Raw genomic sequence first — 24619 nt, forward strand, 5'->3', positions numbered from 1 at the left:
GTTTGATTGCTAGTCGAATGAATGGAAATCGTCAAGTGTAAGCTCGAAAAACGTAAGTTGGTGATCGATCAGATAAACTTAACCATGAAGGGAATGATATTTTCTCAGGTGTGAATTTCGAGGACGAAATTCTGTTAAGGAGGGGAGGATGTGAGGACCCGAAAAATTTCTTAATTTTATCGAATATTAATGGTTTAATTAAGTATTTATCCACCTGTTTTTCCCAAATTTATTACGACCATTTTAAATCCATTCGTATGGAATAATGTCTTCATTATGCTTTTAAAATGTCCCGTTAACAACTTCAATTTTCGGAGGATTGTTTAAGTGGGAAATAATGAACACGAGTGTTTCAAGGTGATATTGTATTCGAGAGTATGATTATCCTGGGGAAATTAAGAACGGACAATAGCAGATTAAGAAAAGTTAATCGAGAATTAAAGGTGAATAAGTTCTAAGTGAGCATATACTACTCACGCGTGGATAGTTTTCCAAAAGACGCATGGATACAAATTTATTGGAGATTTGAGGAGTTAATACTCGACTCATGTGAGAACTCGCAAAACTCCTATTAAAACCCTAATTTGAGCTTATTTAATTATTTACTTGTTCATTTATTCCGAATATTATTTTCTAGACCTATTGAACCTAATTACGTGGGAACATAGCTTCGTTATATTTTTAAAGTGACTTGTTTCAAGAATTAATTTCCTGGAGTGCGTTTAGTAAAAATAGTGAATAGTGCTTGGAGATTTTATCCGCGTAGTAGCACAATAAGCTTGGAATATTGGAGACTTATACTATGGTCCTAAAATAGGTAATCTTATGAGTAAATACTCAAGTGATAGTTAGTAGTGCAATCGTTATAAGAATTTCTCGGAAGTTTCGCGTTATAACGTTAAATTTGACGGTACGCGTTTTCACACGCGCGACTTTATTTGAGGGACTTTAGACCCTTATTTCGGGACAATTAAGAGTGAATAATACTTTCATGAATATAAATGCATTGGAGGTTCAGTGCACTAGTGAACCAAACGCGCGAGAAAATCGAGCCTAAAACATGCCAAACGAGCCCTAATGTGAGTTGACTTTGGAGTGATTGTGCACCACTCATTTAATCTTCTCTTGGAAGCTAAAAGAAATCTGATCACTCTCCAACTTCTCTCACCAAGACAGCCGGCCAACATCTCCCTCTCACTCACTGTCTTGCTTCATAAATTTCTTCACTAAATCAACCCAAAACCTCAACCAATCTTCACCAAACTTGGAGATCATCTAGAAAACTACTTGGAGGTTGGATTTAGCTAACAAAAGGGCTGCATTTTCACGGTTTCTTGGAGCCTTGAGGGCCGAAAATTTCTGGGTTAAGACACTAAGGAGGTATAACTTCATCCTACACCTTAAGCTTGGATTATGATGGTAGAAATGCATCTTTAAGCTATTGCATGTATATGGATGGCTTGATATGGTTGTAAAATGTGAAAGTGGGCTCTTTGTATTCCCACACTTGGGTTGTTGTTGCTGATTAGAGGATTAACGTCGGATTTAATGGTAGTTTAATGGTTATAATGATGGATTCATGGAGTATTATTGTTGGAAACTCAAAGTAGAGGTCATGACAAGAAATTTCCGAAACTGCCCCTGTTTTGTTCGGCCATGATAAGGCCCATTTTTGGTGATTTATTGGCATGAACCTGATTTTTATATGTTATATTATATGTGTAAAAATTTTTGTTGGAAAACATTAACGTTTGGATGGGCAAATGAATTTATTCGTGAACTAGGCAAGCTGGAAAATTATTTTCGGGTAAACCTGTCCAGCGGTAGCATTTTGACCATAACTCTGTCCTCGGGTGTCGAAATCAAGTGCCGTTGGTGGCGTTTGAAACTAGACATTCCTGGCTTTAATTTGAGATAAAATTCACGCTCTGATTCTTTGTGAGTGATCCGAACCAAATGTTTTAAGATAGCTGTCCTGTCTCTCGGATTTGCTGGAATGGCTTGTAGAGGCAGCAACTTGAGGCTCAATTTTGAGCTGGTTGCTTGCCGAATTTCAGAAAATTTCCTTCTGTGAACTTTTAGTCCCATGAATTTATTTTCTAACGCTATAAACCATGCCTCATTCCGAGTTAAATTGATTGAGTTGTGACTAAAACAAGAGGACTGCCCTGTTTTGGAAAAACGTAATATTTGGACTGATTTGGGGAAAAACTTGGGAATGATTTTATTAATTGAAGTCTTGATGCTCATCACTTACCAAAGGTATCATGGATGTATCTTAGACCTTTATTTCACAAATGAACCATGGTTAGATAGTTTTCATGATTAAACGATTTGAATTGGGAAATGAAAGTCAAAAGGCAGATTGCCTTAGAATTTTTCCTGAACTTTGGATGGCTAATTAACTATCTTTCCGAAGGTATTTTTCCCTGAAATTTGATAGAGCGGTACCTTTCATATGGAAGTAAAATACTGCCAATTTTGGTACCAATCCAAGTTCGTTTCGATACCCAATTAAATTTCTAGTGTTGGAGGTTCAAATCTGGAAATTCTTCTCCAGTCTTAAATTTCCCCAACTTCGGGCTACCGTATCTCGGTACTCAAAACTCCGATTCTTGATCCACTTATTTTGTTATAAACCTCACTTGCAACTCTAATTTAGTGACAAATTTCAGAGGCTGGTTTGCAACGTGTGAATCGTGCCGAATTTTCAAAGTTGGCCAAAATCCAACTTAATTCTGCCTTGTACGCCGAGCCTGTACCTTCAAGCTCATTTTTGAGTACTTTCTACTTAGATTCATGGAAAGGTGTCTTCTAAGAACTTTTACCACTTTCCAAAAGGTTTCCAACGGTATAAAGTTTTCCAGTTTTGGGCTTATATCGAGAGAGTTACGAATTTTCAAAGATTTGGGATAAAACTGAAATTTCTCAATTTTCAAGGCAAAGGAGTTTTTCCAAAACTCTTAATTCTCTTGGTATTATTCAAACGTTTTGCCCTCGATTTTCATGATAAAAACTCAAATAATATTGTACATAATGAAAGGCAAGTTGAACCTCGATTTACGAGTAATTGAGGTTCCTTTTGTGAAATAATCTTTAGATTGTACTAGTGTACAATCTTTCTTGATAAGTGGGTTATTTGTGTCATTATCCGTTATTAATTGCCAGGCGCGCAAGGAGACCTTCAAGAGGATCTCACGGTGGACACTTGAACTCCCAGAAAATAATTCTTATTGAATTGCTCGGTGAGTGTCAAGTGTGTGAATCTTTGATACTTGCTTATTTGTGGTAATTGTTGGAAGTTTTAAAAATAAGGGCGGGTGCGTACTTTATCGCACTCGTTCTAATTTCAAATGAATGATTGAAATGTATTGAATGAATGAAATGTATTGAATGAATGAATGAAATGCAATGTTATGTTATGATTACATATGTCGTTGGAGTGAACCTCCTCGACTTTCAAATGAATGGGGGACGCCCAAACTCATAGGCCAACCTTAGACTCGAGCCGGCAATGGGCTTGGTCGGGGACTTGGGCGAGCCATGAGATATACATAAGCTCGACCTAATGAGAGGTCTTGCTTGGCATACTCGTGGAGTATTGTCTTATAAATGACTTGTGGGCCCTTGAGGTGTACGGTGGACGGAGGGAAGTAAGTGGTGATCTACGGAAATGGAAATACCGACCCGGTTGACAGGAGGGTCAACGCGGGAAGGTATACGAATGACATCGGCAGATCGAGTGGAACTTAGTTCCTGAGAGCTACTATATCCTTGAATTGTTTCTGATTACTTTTTCCTGTTCGAATGATTGATTATTGAAAGGACATGGTTTTATTTATTAAATTTGGGATTGCTATTTGAACAAAGTGCTTGCATGTGTCTTCTTGGCCTCACGAGCGTTCAGCTCACCCTATAGATTTGTTTTGCTTAACAGGATTGGACTTGGAGAAATGTTGGAGAAACCCCTCTTGGCGTACTCTTGTTTTAGGGTTTCCGTTGCACTTTGGGGCTAGACTTGTGATTGATGTATATTTTGAATATTGATGTAATTCGAGATTCCGATGTAATGATTGGGCAGATGTTGAATATTGATAAGCTTGAATGCTTACGCACTGATTGTATTTATGATATTTAATCGTAACGTCTAGTATTGTATTAAGCTTGGACGGAAATTGCTTGAGTCCTGGCGAGAGCTGGGCAGGCGTCCCGCGGATACCCTTTGGTTCGCCTTAGGGAGAAGTGGGGGCGTCACAACAAGTCCAAGATAGAATTCATCATTTCAATCTACTCATTCAGTTAAGTCTCGAGTACAATACGAAATCCTCTGTACTCTAACCTGTACCATTACAACTTATCTCAAACTCACTTATGATTCCTATTTACATCATCATATACTAGACCATGTTCCTTCTAAACTCACAAGCATGTCCTCAGAAAAAGTATCGAGTACTCAAGTACAAGAATCCCAAAACTAAGAAACTTTACGACTCAAGCCGTACGCTAGTACCAGAATTGGTTAATTGTGCGCTTGGGAGCAACCAAGTCATATCCTGCGCTTACCATTTTCAAACCAATCCCACAGTCCGGCATCCTAAACTTTAGCCTAAGATACACTATAGAGATCTGAAGCCTAAGCTCTGATACCAACTGTGACAGCCCCACCTCCCCCTAAAGTGAACCAAAGGGTTCGGCGGACCGCCTGCCCAGCTCTCGCCGGGACTCACTCACTCACTACAGTTCTCAAATAAATTACAAGATATATCTCAAAAATAATACATCAAATCCTCCATGAATACACATATAAAAACGAAGCAAATACAACTTTTATAGTCGAAAAGTAACTTTACAAATAGTTTGGGGATTACTCACCAACCACAGCTTTGGAACCATCCATCATATATCAATGCCTTGCTCAAGTCCAAGCCCTAGATCACAATTATCATGTCAAACAAAAGGAAGTCTAAAAGCATCAAGTTCCTATCACCTTTTGGCATTTTAATCACAATTGAAGCTACAGTTATCCGATTGAAACGAATCTTATGGCGTTACGAAGCTAAGGCATATACCAACATTTCTTACGAAGACTTCCAAAGCCAAACCACACATTTTCATGGTCAAAAATTGAAATCTTAGAGAAAATGGAAACTGTCCGCGAAACAGGGCTTAGGGGTAGTCAAGGGTATTTTGGTCATTGCACAAGTTACAGTATTCCAATCGATCTGAAATTTTGTAGGTAGATAACTAATTCATATCTGTACAACTTTTATGTTTTGTCCACAAGCTGGTTCGGTCTAAAACATGGAGAAATGTGCAGTCCAAGTTGAGTCCAGAAACAAGATAAAACTGAAATTGCATTTCTAACCTAACCTTTGTATCTAACCACAATTACACATACGAATCATAAGATATACCACATATCTAATTAAGCCACAATGCCCCTTCAATATGAGCCAACTGATAGCTCCAAAACTAATCATAATTAAGCCCCAATTCAAAATCCTAACATTGATATTGACCTACACAAGCTAGAATTTCCAAAGGCAAGTGAAACTTGCACATATAACATCAATGTTTCACATAACACAACTATCAAATGCTCTTAAAAATTGGACAGCATTTCCCTTTAATTTCCATCCTATAAATAACACCAATACCATCTCAATTCAACCACCATTTCACATACAAATCATAGACTATAAAACACACCTAGTTAAGTCCACAATACCCTTAAATCTTAACCAATTAAGAGCTCAAGAACCAACCATAAGAAAGCCCCAAATTAAAATCCTAAAACTGGAATTTCCGCACAAATTCTGAAATTTTCCGCAAACAACCACAATTAATACAGAAAGGCCCCATTTCACACCATATCAAGCTATCATTCCATGACCAACTAACCATAATCATATAAAATCAAAAAATTCCCTAATAAATCAGAAATTGGTCCAACTCTGCTTAAAATCATGAAATCATCCATAAAACCACCTATTTAGCTACTATAAGTCACTAATCTACCATTATTAGAACAAAAAGGAAATTTTCAAGTAAAGTACCTTATAACTCAAGAAAGATAATAGCTTAGAGCTTCCTCTTCAAAAATCACTCCACCAAAAGTTTTAAACCTCCTTAGTACACACTTCTATGGAGTAGTTTCCAAAACCATCGGTGAAATCTCAAGATTTGAGCAAATATTGAAGCTAGCAAAAATGAAGAAATCTCTCTTGTTTTTCCTCTCTAGAGAGCCGGGCAAGAGAGAGCAAAAATGAAGACCAACTTCAGCCAAAAACAAGGTAAGAATGAAAAAAACGGCCAGTCAAACTTGGCTGCCGACTGTGACACGTCACAATCTGGCTAGAATCTGGTCGGATTTCCGGACGGATTGCAGACCGAATTCAAGGCAGTGGCGAACCATTTTTTTTCAAAATTCAACCACAATCCGGCCAACAATCCGGCCAGTTCTTGGCTGGATATGCGGCCGGATTTGGTACAAAATGTTGCCTCCACGAAATTGTCTTTTTTCCAAATTCAAACGACACACTGGTCCGTTTTTCCTACAATGAGACCTACATCCTCACACAATTACACTTAATATACACAACACACACTCATATATATATAATGGAACCCTCATTCTTTCGGGGCATCACAACTTTGCTTTAAGCAAAGTTTTAACAAAGAACGAAATCCCAAGGTTAGCATGGAACTAACTTCGACCAAGCCCGGCTAGCTCGAATAGTTCGTCTACTCTTGGAACCTGGCTGGAACCAAGTCTTGATGTGACAGACCCACCTCCCTCTAAGGCGAACCAAAGGGGTTCGGTGGACCGCCTGCCCAGCTCTCGCCGGGACTGCGGATCCGGAACAAACGGAAACCCTACCAAAAGCTCAAAAGAACTTCAAGAAGATAACATTCAGAACCCAATTGGGCAAAACTAAAAGTTACAATAAGCTAATCACACCCTGAAATACTTGTTTTGAAAGATAATGCAGTGCTCGAGCGCTACAATAACCGATAAAAAAATGAAACGAAGAATGAAAACAAGCCGTGGATGAACAGTGATTTCCATGTCACAATCCGGCCGGTTTCTGGCTGGATACCCGGCTGAATTGGAGGCAGTAGCTCAACCCAAAATTTTGAAATTTTTCCTGCATATCCGGCCAGTTATCTGGTCGGACACTTGGCCGGATTCCATGAGTAGTAACCCCCAAAATTTTTGCTTTTGTCGTTCAACTTCCACACTCGTCCACAATCCAACCGAGTACAAGTAAACTTTGTTTAACATGAGAGAATGTACATTCCCAAAGACATATGCCACATAACCATGAGGAACCTCTTTAAATATACATATTAGTAAGTTTACAAACCAAAAGGAAACATTGTATTAAGATACATTTAGGGATTCCAAATTGTCGAGGAGCTATACTAAAAGAACAAAAGAATTTCTAACAAGTTCAACTCATTTTTCAAAACATCGAAGTTCCAAAAGATGGTTCCCTGTAAGAAAAACAAGGATAACGGAACGGGGTGAGCTAAAAGCTCAATGAGGTACCAAAAGTATAAATAGCAGACATCATGAGAAATCACTTTTAGAGCACATATACACGTCAAATAATAGAAACGAATGAACACCACAAATTAAAGGATACAGGTGGCTCTCAGGAGCCAAATTTCCGTTGCAATACTTGATCCAACCTCGTTGACCCTCCATCAACGTTTAATGAAACTCACATGTCCGTAGACCCATCTACGCCAAAATCCCGTTCACCAAACATACCTTTTACCGGGCCCGAACGTCAAACAGGAATAGGAATGATAATATTCGAGTATACCGGAAATCCAGATTCTCCAATACCCATAGATTCCCCAGGAACAGGTACCCATGGATTGTCAATTTCCTCGACCAAGCCCTTGCTGGCTCGATTCAATCAACTCCCCATGAGGTTGAGCTCAGATTTAACAGGAAGGTCGTTGGATACACTTCCAAATGATATTATAACAGGGGCAGGTAATAGATTCAAGTATATACAGGAAACAAGCCACACAGGCTAGAGAACGAGTGTGATAAAGTACACACTCGTCTCGTACAAAATAAACAGTCGATAAAGACATTCAAATAGCAATTTGCAAGTACAGAAAACCATTTAGCAATAATTCAGGGGAGTGGTACACTCACCGATTCAAGTACAGATACTTCAAAAGTTTCAACCCCAAAGTGGCTTTAATCGCCAAGAAACCCTAAAATAACCAAAGTAAAACAATTGAAGGTTCCACATCCAAAATCAAGTAAACGGAATGCACAAGTGAGGCTCGACTACTAGTCGTATGCCTCGCCAAATAATTACTAATGCAAAACATGATTTTGGGAACGAAAAGGTAACATGAAGACCTAGGGCTCAAACAACCCCAAAAGCCTTTCTTATATATATCCCAAACCAAACCAAACTCGAAGAAATCCCACATTTCCAAAATTTGGACAGCATGTCCCCTACATTTCCTTACTTTTCGATCCTACAATCAACACCAATTCATCTCAACTCAACCACATACAAATCATAGACTATAAAACACACCTTTTGGCACAATAACCATAACTGAAGCTACACTTGTCGGATTGAAATGAATCTTATGGCGTTTCGAAGCCAAGACATATACCTACATTTCTTATGAAGACCTCCAAAGCCAAATCATGCATTTTCAGGGTCAAAAATGGAAATCTCCACGAAAATAGAAATCTGTCCGTGAAACAGGGCTTATGGGTAGTCAAGGGTATTTCGATCATTTCATATGCTACAGTACTTTGATTAAGCTAAAAGTTTACAGGTAGCTAGATACTCAATTATCAACAACTTTCATGTTTTGAGCAAGGGCTGATTCGGCCTCCTTCAAGGGCGAACATGCTGTGCAAAATCAGGGCAGATTACTAACCCTATGCTGGAATTTCCGCACAAATTCTGAAATTTTCCGCAAACAACTACAACTAACACACAAATACTTCATTTCACACCATATCAAGCTATCATTCATGGCCAACCACTAATTATCATATAAAATCATAAAAATCACCAATAAAATCTGAAATTTAGGTAACTCTACCTCAAACCACAAAATCTTCCATAAAATAGCATATTTGGCCACTAAAACCCACTAATTTGACATTAGTAAGAACAAAGAGGAAGTTTCCAAGCAAGGTACCTTGACACTTCAAGAAAGACAATAGCTTAGGGTTTTCCCTTCACAAATCCCTCCACTAGAAGCTTTAATCCTCCTTAGTAAGCAACTTGGATGGAGTAATTTGATAATTCAACGGTTGAAACTCAAGATTTGAGCAAGAAAATGAAGTTGAAGTTGAAAAGTTTCTCTTGTTTCTTTCTCTAAGAGGTTTGACCAGCTCAAACAAAAAATGAAGATGATCTTGTTCAATTTTCGTATTTAGTAAAGGTGAAGAAAAGTTGGTCAAATCCACCATCCAATCGGGTCGCGGCACATGGCACTTCTAATGGTTCAAGCTTATCTTTCTTCCAATGGTTAATCTATCTAGCTAACCTCTAATTATCTCCTAGCACCTTGTAAAATAATATCCTTTATACGAAACTTAACCTAGTCGTCCAAAATTTTATCGCAGTAACCGCACTAGCGGGTCCCACATCCTTAAAATGTTTTCAAATTGACCCGAACTAACTTATACTAGAAAATGTTTTAAAAAAATGATATTCACTTATAAAATGTCTAGAAAATTAAGATAGTAAAATAAAATAAAGAAAATGCATGAAAATAAATAGAATTAAATGATATAAAACAAGGAATTTTTATGGGTCCTCACACCTGAGATATCCAATATCTCAATAGATGATATCTCTCAACAAAGTACTCACCCCAATACCATACAGCACAAGGGGTTCAACTCAAGTTGTGTAATCACCTCAACAGCACACAGCAAAAGGGTGTTACTCAGTACAAAGCATGTATTCTCACATATTGAGTCAACAACAGAGAATGGGCTTAGGTCGAGTGAGATAAAGTACACCCTCACCTAAGTACCCATTTAACATGTACAAATCACATCGACAATTTATCATATAAACCAACCCAATTACTCACTCAAAATAGTTAGCACGCAAATCAAGGCACTTTATACGGGTCCACCGACTCCGTCCGGTTCGTCACTGCCTGTGACAGAAGATTACACTCAACTATCAGTCAACCGACCATCACAAATGGAAGTAAGGACTAAGACGGCCAAGATGGCAAAAATGGCAAAGAAATGCATGTGCGTGTGCTCGGAAATGAAAACGGTATAAAAATAGGTTACATGGTTTTGACCATAACCAAAGATGTGGTTATCCGATCAAGGTGTACTGGTAGCGTCTCGAAGCAAAGACAAAGTGTTACAACTTTCATGAAGACAACTAAACCCAGTTTTCAGTGGATCTATGTCGAATTTGCAGATTACAGAACCAGAACTCCAAAGGATGGTTTACACCTCTAGTGAAAATTTGGGCAGCACACCCTTTGTGTTTACCTATTTTCCAGCCATTTATGGCTTCATTATTTGTCTCAATTCAGTCCCAAAATCCCACACAAGCAATGTTACCACTATAGCCTTTCAATTAGGCTCCAAAATCATCCATTTATAACACAAGTCTAATAAAACAACTAAAAAACAGTTTTTGAAGACAAAAGCTAAATATCAGATTTGACATCTTATAGCATTTTAGCCACAACTGGAGCTATGTTTATTGGATTGGGGTAACTGTATACTATTTTGAAGCTAAGATAGAGAACTACAAGTCTTGTGAAGACATCAACAACCAATTTGTGCATTGTCAATATCAAAATGTGCAATCACCGAGAAAACAGAAAACTGTCCACAAAACAGAGCATTTGGCAGTCAAGGGTATTTCTATCATTTCACATGATACAGTACTCCGATTAAGTTGAACATTTGCAGGGAGCTATATAACATGATTTCCTCCAACTTTCATGTTTTGACCTAAGCCTAATTAGGCCTCTAACATGGACGAATTAAATAGGTCAGAAGCTAAACAGGTTAATTTCAATTTCTGGAATTTGAACTTTTCCTCTAGAATTTCATATCTAATAAGCATTCAATCATCAAAACCAACAATTATAACTCTATAACATCCATTACTAGATAAATAACCATAATCAAGGCTAAAAATGTAAACCCTAGCTAATCATTCCACTATCTCATGCAAAACTCACTAATTAACCATCATAACCCAAGATTAAGAGTTTCTATCCAAACTTAAACAAGATTAAGGAAGAGGAAAAGGATAAACAACCATGATACCTTCTTAGGATGCTTCCTGTCGCGCCCCATTTTTTATAAGAAAAATAAATGGTTTTAAAAAAAGAATTTTTGATTTGAAAAAAAAATGAATTTTTGTTTTAAAGAGAAAAATGGGCCTAAATGGGACTTGTAATGCGACGATTTGAGCCCAAATTATGGTTTAAAAAAGGTTTTTTGAAATAAAAATCGGAGTCGCCACTTGGTATAGAGTTAAGGTGTACCAAGTCACCAAAAAATGAATTTTTCAAAGGAAAAAGTAGAAAAAACCCCTTTTAAACGACTCCTAGTCTACAAAATCAAAAGAAAGGCTCGGGAGTCACATTTGACGAAGGGGAAGGCAAGGATAAAAATTCAAGGCACCCCTTCGACCTAACCAAGGCTAGTTGCGTGATTTAGTCAAAGATTTTCTTGTTTTAACCAAAGAATTTATCACATTTGGATGTACTATATGAATGCAAACCTTAGACCTAGGAGGGTATCGGGGGGCAAAATTTCTCTTCAAAGCTTGAGTGGTGCCAATCACATTAATTGTGATGCCCAATAATGACTCTTTGGAGAGGTCACGAATAATGCAAAAATATGAGACTCTGAGAAGAGGAAAAGAATAAAATAATTATAGAAATATACATGTCTTAAAGGGATGCATCATGTCGGGTACGGGGGACTAATGTTCGTGACTCAATTTTCCCTTTAATAGAGGGAATACGAGCGTGCTAAGGCTAAGAAAAGCCAAACTCGTCCCTATCCCATATCCAAGGGGTTTTCCCTAATCTAGTCAAGCAAATGATCTAACCTAGTTTCTATTTCTTAAATGAAATGAAAGACTAATGGCATGTATCATACAAAAGGGGCAAGTAATATACATATAAGGGAAAATATGGGGAAAGGAGTATACATATATAAGGAAAGTGTCATGTGATATGGTGAAAAAGGCCCTAAAAAGTAAATATATGCATGAGATGAAGTGATTTGTCACGCAATCATGATCTAACGCGTGAAGGGCTTGTAACGGCCCCACCTCCCCCTAAGGCGAACCAGAGGGTTCGGCGGGCCGCCTGCCCAGCTCTCGCCGGGACTCAGTCGCTCACTACAGTTCTCAACCCAATTACAATATAAATCTCAAAATTACATCAAATTCTCCAATGATTACATATTACAAATGCAGCGGAAACTGATTCCAATCGTGGAACGTATACTTACATCCATATCAATTTCAAATATTTATACAAGACCAACTCGTACATAAAATAGATCCAAACTTAAACTGTACACGATATAAGCCATCCAGTCACGTGAATAAGCACTCCAAGCTTTTCTTCGCCTTGAGCCCTGTGGGGGGAAATAAAACATTTTTGGGGTGAGCTAGAAGCTCAGCGAGTAACCATTAAAATCAGTAGTCAATTCAGTTTCACAGTCGTTCATTTCAGTGATGTCATGATTTCAAGATCAAATGTACATTTATTGCTCTCGTGAGCCAGCGAAATCGTTGTACTTAAACACCCAACGCTCCAAACAAACATTAAATAGTAAACAGTCAGTGGGGAGCCGTTTGCTCCAGATGAACAGTACACAGAGGTGGAGACGTTGGTGTTCAGCACACGAATTCCAAGCACTCATTTAAGCCAAAACATGTCATGGGCCACATGCAAGCACTCATGATATGCAATAAAGTAAATAGTGCAAGAAACAGTTCATAAGAAGCTTTAACAGTAGTTTGGGGTCACTCACCTCCACGGCTCAGAAACCATCCATCATATAACATTGCCTTGCTCAAATCCAAGCCTTAGATCACAAACTCAATGAAAACAAGTCCCTTCAAAGTTCGGACAGCACTTCCCCTACATTTGCTAACTTTTCCAGCCATCATGGCTTCATTATTACTTCAGCCAGTCCCAAAGTCACACAAATAAGTTCATCTAATATCCATTCAGCAAGCTCCAAGTAGTACAAAGACAAGTCAAGCTAGGGAAAAGTCCGGAAATGAAGGTTAAGCTCAAAACCAGAAAAACAGTTTTGACGTCATTTTGCGGTAATGGTACCAAAGGCGCTACGATTGTCGGATGGGGGGTGTAAGACCCACCGTTTCGAAGCTAAGAACCAGGGCTACAACAATGTAGAAGGTCACTCAGTCCAGTTCCTAGCACAACTAGGTCAAATATGCCAAAAATACCAAACCAGAACCACTAAAACAGGTTCACAAATCCCACTATGCTGTAATTGGTATAACTCGGTCTGTACAGGTCCAAATGCATTGATTCCAAAGGAATATGGAAGCTAAGACATCCAGCTACATTTCATCAGAAGACACGAACATCCAAATCCAAAGCAATTCCAGTCAAAATGGCCAATTACAAGTGCAGTTTTCGCATTCTGATCAACGCAGAACAGCAACAGTAAAATCGACATATCTCACTCTACACTAGTCCAAATGACCTGAAATTGTACAGGCACTTCAAACACATCAATACCTACAACTTTCTTGTTTTAAGCCAAGGCCAATTCGGGCTCTAACATGGTGCAGAATGTAGCTTCATGAACCCTAACTTTCCAAAATTTATTCCAAATCCAAAATTGGTTGCAAATATCAATCATTTCCATCCACTAGAGTCATAACCCCTCATTATCAATCATCATAAACAACCACAACACCATAATCCAATTAAACCAGAAAAATCATCAATAAAATCAAAACTTCACCAAATCACTTCAAACCAAGATAAAACCAGAAATTTCAGCACTTTAATCACTACTAATCATATCTTAAGCATCAATAGGTGTAGGTGGAAGTTTAAGCTTCACTTACCAAGTAACAAGAGAGGGGAAGATGTTGGACACCTTAGCTCTTCCAAAAAACTTCACTAAAGCACTCACTATCACTAAAAGGAAAGATTGTATGGAGTAAAAACTAATTCAAACCCTTGGTTTGGTTGATTTGAGCCACTTGGAAGCTTGAAATGTTGAAGAACTTCCTTCCTTCTTGCAAGAGAGAGAGAGAGCCGGCCAACACAAGGTAAGAAAATGGTAATTTTTGTGAATTTTTGAGATATTTACTTAATTGGGTCAAAAGTCAAAATAGTGAATAGTGTTCCATAAGTTAAATCCAATCACCAAGTGACACGTGGCACTTCATTAATGCATTCCTATCCTTTCTTTTCTCTCTCACATCAATCATTTCACACACTCTACTTATCCCTTAACACCCGATAAATTTTACACAGTATCCGAAACTTAACCTTATTGGCCGAATTTCTCCGAACTTTTCGCACTAGTGGGTCCCACGTCCGTTATACACTCTTAATTTTCCAAAAACTCTCCAATACTAGAAAAACCATCTAAAATCTATAATTACTCATAAAAATTCCTCAGGAAAATTTCCTAAACCAGGAAATGCAGAAAACATGCTATTAAAGGAAATAAAACCCTCGGAAAAGATTAGGGTTTTTACGGGTTCTCAAACTCTTTTTTTTTCGGGGCGTCACAGGGCTCCTAAGGGTCTAGTGTTGGACTAGCCCATGTCTACGATTTCTCACTAGCATTGGACTAGTGAGAAAAGTCGGAACAAAGGGCCACAACTAGCGTTGGACTAGCGTGGATTTGCGAAATTGGCCACAACTAGCATTGGACTAGTGTGGTGGCGTCACACATCGGTTACAATCAAATAAATCATGTAAGGACTAATAAAAGCATGTAAACATATAAATCACATATAGCACATAACACATAAGCATGATATCTAGATGCAAGACCCTAAGAAAACGGTAACACATAGCACCTAGACATGCAAAACACACATAAGGCAAACATAGCAAATAAAATCCTAACTATTACATTTGGGGGAAGCCTACTACAATCTAAGAGGGAAAACGAAAAATAAATGAAATAAACCTAACTATTACAACTTGGCATTCAAGTGCCTCCCAAATGATAAAATTGAACTAAAATTAAAGCAAAAACTAAGCAACTAAAGAAATAAATAAAGTGAAAATGAAATAAACACTTCAAGTCATGCAATGGCACACATAAGACACATAGCACGTAGGGTCAAATAAAGTCAAAAATAAATGATAGAGTGTACCTCCCTCGCAATGGTAAGCAAATGAAGGAAAAATGGCTTCAAAACAATAAAAAGGTCAAGGTTGTGAGAACCCGTAATTTTTCCAATTTCTAGGTTTTATTATATTTCTAGGTTTTCTTATTTTCAATGATTTGTTTTCTGCACTTTCTGTATCCGGAAAATTTTCTAGATAAATTTTATGAATAATTATAGTTTTTAGATGATTTTTCTCGTATTGGAGAGTTTTTGAAAAATTACGGAGAGATTATGGACGTGGGACCCACTAGTGCGAAAAGTTCGGAAAAAATTCGGCCAATAAGGTTAAGTTTCGGATACTGTGTAAAATTTATCGGGCGTTAAGAGATAAGTAGAGTGTGTGAAATGATTGATGTGGGAGGAAAAGAAAGATAACATTGCATTTAAGAGGTGACAAGTGTCATCACTACATTGGCTAGGACTTATGACAACTATTCATGCTTTTTGACATTTTGACCAAGTTGTTAAATATCTTCAAAAATCACCAAAATTCACCATTTTCTTCTCCTCATATGGCCGGCCCTCTCTCTCCAAAAGGAAGCAAGAAACTCTTTAAGTTTTAGCTCCAATCTTGCTCAAGGTGAACCATTCAACCATTTGATCTTGCAATTACTCCATAAAACCTCTTCACTTAGTGTTTGTGAGTTGTTTGGTGGAGTTTTTTTGGAAAGTTAAGGTGATCAATAGCTCTCTCTCTCTTGTTTCTAAGGTAAGTCATGATGAAGCCCTTTCCTCCCTCTAATGATGTTTAATTTATGTTTGGTAGTGGCATAAGAGGCAATTTTATGGATTAATTCTTGATTTGTGGTTGAAATGATGAAGTTTTATTATTTTTGGGGATTTTTCTGTTTTAATATAAGCATGATTGTGTGGCTATCTAGGATGATTAGAAATGGTATATAATGACTTAAGGAGGTGGGAAAAGTGAACAATTGCAACCAATTTCTGGTTTGGGAAAAATTTCAGCAAGTTAGGGTTTTTGGGTTGCACAATCTGTCCGAATTTTTAGCACCTAGTTAGAGGCCTAATTGGCCTTGGCTCAAAACATGAAAGTTGTAGGTATTGATGTGTTTGAGGTGCCTGTAAAATTTCAGGTCATTTTGAGTAGTGTAGAATGAGATATGTCGATTTTACTGTTGCTGTTCTGGGTGATCAGAATGCGTGAACTGCGTCTGAAATGGGTTGTTTTGGCTGGGATTGGTTTGGATTTTGTTGTTGGTGTCTTCTGATGAAATGTAGAGGGATGTCTTAGCTACCATATTCCTTTGGAATCAATGCATTTGGACCTGTATAGACCGAGTTATACTGATTACAGTTTTGTGTGATTTGTAAACCTGCAATTACGGTTCAGGTTGTGGTATTCTGCATTTTGGACCTAGTTGTGCTAGGATTTGGACTGAGTAGCCTTCTACATTGTTGTAGTCCTGTCTTTAAGCTTCGATATGGTGGGTCTTACACCCTCATCCGATAACCGTAGCGCATTTTGTGCCATTACCGCATTAGGAGGCCAAAACTGTTTTTGTTGTTGGGTCAAATGAGTTACATTTCCTGATTTTCTGGTTTGTTACTATGCTTAATTATGCATATGAAACCTTATTGGGGTTGTGGTTGGCATGGTTTTATGACTCGTTATCGAGTCTCATTGTACTTGCTTACATGTTTTAAGGCTTACTCTTATTCCGGTCATTTCCTAGCTAACTTATGTACTTGTACTACTTTGAGCCTAGTGAACGGCTTTTGGGAAATGAGATGACTTTTGTGTGAAATGTTGGAACTGATTTGAGGAAATAATGAAGCCTTAATGGCTGGAAAAGTAAGAATTTTAGGGGAGGTGCTGGCCGATTTTCTAGGCCGTTTGGTTCCTTTAAGTTGGATCTGCCTTTTGGGTAGAAATAAAAAGGGCTTTTGGGTTGTTGGAACCTAGGTCTTTATGCTATCTTTTGTTCCCAAAAATCATGTTTTGTGCCCTTGCATTAGTAATTATTTGGCGAGGCATACGACTAGTAGTCGAGCCTCATGTGCATTGTGTTTACTCGATTACGGATGTGAAACCTTCAATTGGTTTATTTTGGTTATTTTAGGGTTTCTTGGCGATTAAGGCCAATCTGAAGTAAAAACTTTTGAAGTTGAGCCGGTGAGTGTACCACTCCCCTCCATTGCTGTTTAATTTGATTTCTGCTCTGCAATCTGTTTATTTGTTCGAGACGAGGGTGTACTTTATCACACTCGTTCTCTAGTCTGTTCATATGCCAATTTACTATGCAAATTTTGAATCTGTTATCTGTGTCTGCATCTGTTCGGATTTCTATGACCTATGAGCTCAATCCTGTGGCTAAGTTATTCGAGTCGGGCCGGCAAGGGCCTGGACGATTAGATAACGAACCACGGTAGTCTGTTCGGGGATTTTGGGTATTGAGACCCTTGATTCCGGGTATACTCGAGTATTACCATTTTGTTCGTTTGAGGTGAGCGGGCCCGGTAAAGGGGTGTTTGGTGGACGGAATTCGGTGATAAGAGGGGTCTACGGACGCGTTGGTTCTATATACGTTGACGGAGAGTCAACCGGTTTGGATCAAGTACTGCGCTGGAAATTTGGCTCCTGAGAGCCACCTGTATCCTTCTGATTTGAATCATTGGTTCCTTTGCTTTACATCTGACATGTGTGTCTGCTTTGTTAAATGTGAAATGCCATGATTGTAATGCTATCTGTTTGGTACCTCATTGAGCGCAAGCTCACTCCTTTCTGTTCCTTTTGTTTTCCTTACAGGAAAATAAACCCTTTTGGTCTGGATTTGACAGATGGCTGCCAAATTGAGCTAGTTGAACATATCTTTTGTATAGCTCATGTATTAAAACCCTAAGTGTACTTTTGGGGCGTTTTCTCTTTTGATTTGGCAAACCGTGTATATGTATTAACTGTTGAAAGCTTTTGTATGTCATTTTGATTTGTAAACGCTAAAGTGCAGATGTAAATGTTTGTTAGCTATTTCGGTTGGGTTCTGACGGGTCGGTTACTATTCATGGCCGACTCCGGATTTCATTTTTTTTTATTTTGGGTTATTTTACCATTTTGACCTGTTTACGCTCGTTTGTAAGTTTCGGATCGCTATAGATAGTTCTAGTCTGCATTGTTAGTCCTGGCGAGAGTTGGGCAGGCAGTCCGCTAACCCCTTTGGTTCGCCTTAGGGGAAAGTGGGGCTGTTCAAAGGTACCACTTTAATTAAGAAAAATTAAAAGAAATGTGCAAATACAAAGCTCACTTGATCATAAAAACCCCTAAAGTCATGACTTAAGTGCAATTGAAACAAGGCATAGTAGTTAATTGAAGCAAACAAGCAATCAAGTTGGAAAATTAAAACTACCAAGGTCCAAATTGAGGAGATTATTCAATTGATTGGGTCATAGTAGCATTAGTTAGAAGCCAAGGGGTCAAAGTGCAATTATTGAAATATTTTCATGCAAACCATGCAATCCTCGAAGGAAAACAAACTTCTGCAACTACTTTCTATACTCTAGCAACCGAAATGAAACCTGCTGCATTTTCTTCTTCAAACTCAGATTTCTTAATCATAGCTTTGATTAGATTTTTTTTAACCCAACATCACAACTTTAGACTAAGCAACAAACTACATAATCACCCCCATCCAAATAAGCAGAAAACTTAGAAAAAGATATCATGTAAAATTCTAGAAAAACATGCAAAAATGGTTCGGCAACTTGGTTGTTTATTTTCCTGCAAATATTCGAACATGATTCAAGTGTTTCTTTAGACCCAAACATGCCGACTCAAACCACTCATCCAACCTCCCCTTTCCAGAACAAGATTAACTAGCAAATTAGATGATGAAACCACTTAAAGGGCTGCTAGGGAGAAGAAAACAGCAGATACATAAGGATAAACACAACAGTTTTTTACTTCTTTCTACCTCAACTTAGATATGTTGACATGCAAATAGTCAAACAAATTCTACTAATCTAACATTCAAACCAAAATGCCAAGCTTCAATTCATTGTCATTAACATCCCCAAGCATAATCTGTCCTTGAAGATTCAAACAAAGCAGTTGGATAAAAGATGCAGCAAAGAAGAGAGTGAAACTTGCGGTAAAAAGACTCATACAACTACTTTGAACCAACCTTGGCTCAAGACCTCTTAACAAACAAGTCAAACACTTCAAACAATCAAAACATCAGAAACCAAAGGGAAGGAAAGGAATCTATTCACCCCGCTGCAACAAGGCAGAGGGTTTCCGCCATATTGCAGCAAAATTTCTCTTCCCCCGCGAACAAACCTTCTGTAGTTCTAAAATTTTGATTTTCAGCAATCCAGGAAACTCGCGTAAAGTTCCAAACAAAGACCAAGCATTCTATACAACCATCATTGACACAAGGCTAACCATGCAAGCAAAGGAGAACTATAGTACAGAGGGGCCAAAACATGCAATTTCCAACTTTTGACGTAGCCCAGGCTAGGAATTCATCTTATTTTTGCTTATTTTCTCAAACATAGCAGGCCAGTAAGATAGTCTACGTGCATCGCCACTTTCTATACCATAATACAAAAAGGAACCAGAGCATTGCTTGCAAGAAACCAATGACTTCAAGCAAACTAAGAACTTCAATTTAAACAGTAAGACCACTGGAATTTAACATCTAAACATGCAAAAGGAAACTCAGAATAGGATCATGAAGCTTTTGTAGCTTTCTCCGTTCTGGTTTTCTTTAACTGCAACATGAGGCATTCACAAACGCAGCTTGCAAACAGGGTCGAATCCCATTTGAACTAAAACAAACAAAATCACCACCTAAGCTTCTCACTTTGCAACATGAAATTTCTGGATTTAAGCACGAAGATTGAACAAAAAGGGCATGCAAGCATCGAAATAACATTCTGAAATTTTCCCTGCTACAATTCTCTACCCTCGCTGTGTTCATGCTTCCAAACCCAACTAACATCTTTACAAAGCATCAAAGCCTCGATCTTAAGCTAGAAAAACAACAACCTTCAACGTCTAAACATACTAAAATCAGTCCCAAAATGCAATCTTTTCTCAAAAATTTTCTTCTTCAGTTCATGGGTTTTTAATATAATCACTTTCTGGGCTCATTCATTCAGCATATGTACATCAGTCATGAATTCAAGCAAGAGACCATGATACAAATCTTATAGAAGACCTAAATTTTTGCCCCAAAACCCCAGTCCAAAACCCAACCAGATTCACGAATGGCAGCAACTATAACAAGCAGCATCGCAAAACAACTTCAACTTTCTGATGCGGACCCAAAAGCATATGCGTGAAAAAAAGAGAAGAAAGAAACTACCTTTTTTCAGATTTTTCCTCCCTTCCTTTCTCAGCCAAACCCTTCTTGCAACTTCAAATCCTGTCTTCACTCTCAAACTCTTTTCCCAGTTTTCTTCTCCTCTAGCCCTACTCGAAGCTTTCTTTTTTTTAGTCCTCTCTTCTTTTCAGCTCCTAAACTCTCTAGCTCTTGCTCTTTCTTTTTCTCTCGATTTTTCTTCTTCACTTTTTGCTTCCGCCCACTATATTCTCTACCTCAGGTTTCTAGCTTTCCCCAGTTCTTAGACCCTCAGCTCTCGTTTGGTTTTCAGTTTTTTAGCCGTCCGTCCTCTCTCCTCCGAAACCTTAGTTTTCCACAGCTTTTATATCCGGAACTCCCTCCTGAACCTTAGCATCTAAGGCCCGGAAAAACTCCAGCTTTTCTTGCATTTTTACAACCTTAGATTTTCATGTTTTCTGATAAACCTTGGATCAAGCCAAGTGTCTTCTATTGGGATCATTAGACGGAGGAGAACATTGAGTAAACAAATGGAGCTCAAAAACAATTTTTTTATCTGCGTTTTTGCTGATCACAATGTAGAGGGTTTTGATTGTATGCTTCCCAGGTGCATGAGCTCTTTTTTTTTTTTTAATAACAGTGAATTTAAATCTAAAATAACTAACGCATTTTTTTGTGAACGTTTTTTCCTTTTTTCGATAAATTCTACGCTAAAATGGCTCAAAAATGAAAAACTAAAAACTAAAAGTAAATAAAAACTGACATGACAGATAAAAATAAATAGTAAATGAAATTACGCTAAAATTTGGTGTCTACACTTCCTAGGTTGGTGACATAAAGGAACTTGTGGACTGTTTTCTTTCTTCTTGGCTGACCGGTTTTGGAAGGATAGGTTTCTCCTTGATTTTATGGTTCATTTGCACCTTAATCAAGCCTAAGAAAGTTGGCTAGACATTGGTTAAGCTTGTGTGTGAGTGGAAGTGGAAATAAAGCAAGAAAACTAGTTGTTATCAGCTAATAGTGGACTGATTTGGCTCCTTTGGTTGGCTAGACTATTTTGATCCTCTTAATTATGCTGTGTATTGCAGCATTTTGAGCTCCAATGGTACTACTTAACTTTCTCCCCTGTTTATGAACCATTGAAGATTGAATTGGGTGAGTTTGAAACAAAACAAATGAAGTTAGCAACAAGAATTAGTGTAACTTTGTTAAGGCATTTGAAGCTGATCAGAACTGAAAAATCAGCCATCTTGTCCGACCTACTAGTACTGATAGGAGATGAACTAGAGTCTATATTTGGTACCGTTAGAAATCCCTTTGAGTCTAGTTTCCAACGCCACTGACGGCACCGGATTCTGATCTTCCTATAGTGAAATATAGCCATTTTCCCAAGTTTGCGCGGGTGCGACTGTTTTACCTGCGAAGAAAATTTTGAGCTTGAATCAAACTTTTCTTTTGCCCAACTTTCTTGCACTTGTCAAACTTGTTTTGTCATGAAATTTTCTTGCATTTTGGGCCTAACTTGCATGGTGAATTGAGTAGATTTAACCACTCACTTGGTCACCTAATGAGCTCACTTTTGGGTTAGAATTGAACCTAGTTTGTTAATGATTTCACTCGTTGCCCTAGGATTGGGAAGCGTTGGTGAACGTAACCAAGGAACTTGACATTTGAACTCTACATTGCTTGACAGGTGAGTATTCCAAGTACATGAAAATATTTTCATGGAATGTCTCCTTGCTTGAATAATGTGCTTACTTGGTTAAAGTAACTGCTCTTGAATTGATAACCTTTGGGACGAGGATGTATTTTATCATACTCGATCCTTTGTAGTTTACTTCGTGATATTGAAATGAGATGAAATGCTTTGCTTGCACTTGACTTGTTGGTCACTCGGGTGGTTATCCCACCGACTTACGTGTTACATGCTCATTATTGTTAGACAATGCTAGGTACTTGATTTCTTGTCTCATAGACAAGTGTGTACTTTATCGCACTTGATCTCGCTCGACTAAACTTTGAAATTTTGTTAAAATATGTACTGGCCATTTTGTTATAACTGATATGTGACTGGATTTGCTAAAGAGATTTCTAATTTTCTCCAGTTCTTCTTATTTGATCAAGTTTCGTAACCATCCGATTTTCAACTGTTTGGACTTGAAATACTTGAATTGCTTAAAACATGATATGCTGAACTTAATTGTGACTTGAACCTATATAGGCGAGTGTGCTCTTATGTACACTCAATTGACCCGACTTGACTAAACACTTGATATTTCCTTCACGCATGAACAGGTAACTTGATGTGTATATTGACTTGAAATATTTTGAATACTTGAGAATATGAATTACTGGACATTACTTGTGACTTGATTCTGGCTAGGCAAGTATGTCATTATCACACTTGGCCTCTGATACGTTCCTCGATCCACACGTTCGAGACACGTAGCACGTTTGCCCAAGGATCTAGCGAGGTTGTCCAACGCTTGGAATTGCGGGATCTAGAACCAAACGGACGACACGATTGGATTCAAGACGGTAGTACGACGACTCCAATGAAGGTGACTACTCCACGGGATAGGTCGGTAGAACAATCTAGGACGAGACGCAAGATTGCTCAAAACCCTTGCCAAAGCAAGTAAAAGGCTCGAACACTCTTCTTAGAAGAAGGAACGAAAATAAGACAATTTTATTGATAAACGTTTTGACCCTTAAACCATACAAAGCAAGCCTATTTATAGGCTAAAGTGACTAAAACCCTAAAGGCTAGGAAAAGGAAAAAGTCGGCCCATGCTCTTGGAACAAGATGGGCCGGCCCATGCTCTTACTTAATCATTAACTAATTGCTAACTAATTGATGGGGCCTAAGGCCTTATTCTCTTGGTGGCCCGCTTGACTCTTCGTGGGCTTGGATCATGGTGTAAATGACTCGATTGTCTCTCTCCAAGCCCTCAATGTCTTTGTGAACTCCATGTTGGTCTTGGACAACTCTAACTAGAACTTGGAGTGATTCTTTGAAGAGTTTGGCCCGTGCACGCGTGGCTGGGCCCAATAGGACTCGGACTGGGTCATTGCACGGGCCGAGGCTCGTGCACACATCAGTCCCCTCCTCTTGAGAAGGATTTGTCCTCAAATCTAGATGGGGATGGATCATACTAACAAGAGTTAGTAGTATGACAACTCAAATCGATAGTGCGTTTGGAGGTCAGCCACGTTGGGAACAAATGAAAGGTCACGAGCCAAGTTAAATGCCGTTTGGTCAGCTTCATGAAGCTCTCAAACAAGGACATGCGCCAAGATAGGAAAGAGCTTGTGTAAGGCTCGCGAAACTTCCAGGTAGCGATCGAAAGCTCTCTAATCAGCCTTCGGCCATGGATTGTCATGTTGTCACCATTCTTATGCACAAGATAAGGATCTTCATAAAGATGCTCATAGGAGCAAGAGAAATTTCGAATCAGGTTGTTGAAGTTGGTATGATTCTTCCCTGGTGGTCGCTGATTTGGCACAACTTGCCTATCTGGAGGTGGAACATTGAACCAATTGGGTTGCACTTCCCTAGAGGCACGAACCAGTGAGGTAAGGATAGCATTCGGATCTTGATTGACACACTTGTGTGCATCACCCAACATAAGCGGCGGTAACGAAGTGAAATTCACTCCATACGAATCACATGCATTCACGCAACATGCAGCTGGAACAAGCAGGAAATCAGGTTGCAACTTTTTAGTCATAGTTGAAAAATTTTGGACAGCTTTACAACCTACAAACACAAAATAACCTTCAACTTGAAACAATTCAGAAATCGGGTAAAGAACTAATGGGACATTATTAGCTAGATGGTAAGAAGGTGTAGAACAAGATTTAAATGAGAAAACTCCCTTTGACACTTCAATATTCCTTCCACCAATTGATTCAACT

This window comes from Coffea arabica, chromosome 10c (genome assembly GCF_036785885.1).
Source record: "Coffea arabica cultivar ET-39 chromosome 10c, Coffea Arabica ET-39 HiFi, whole genome shotgun sequence".
Taxonomy (NCBI): domain Eukaryota; kingdom Viridiplantae; phylum Streptophyta; class Magnoliopsida; order Gentianales; family Rubiaceae; genus Coffea; species Coffea arabica.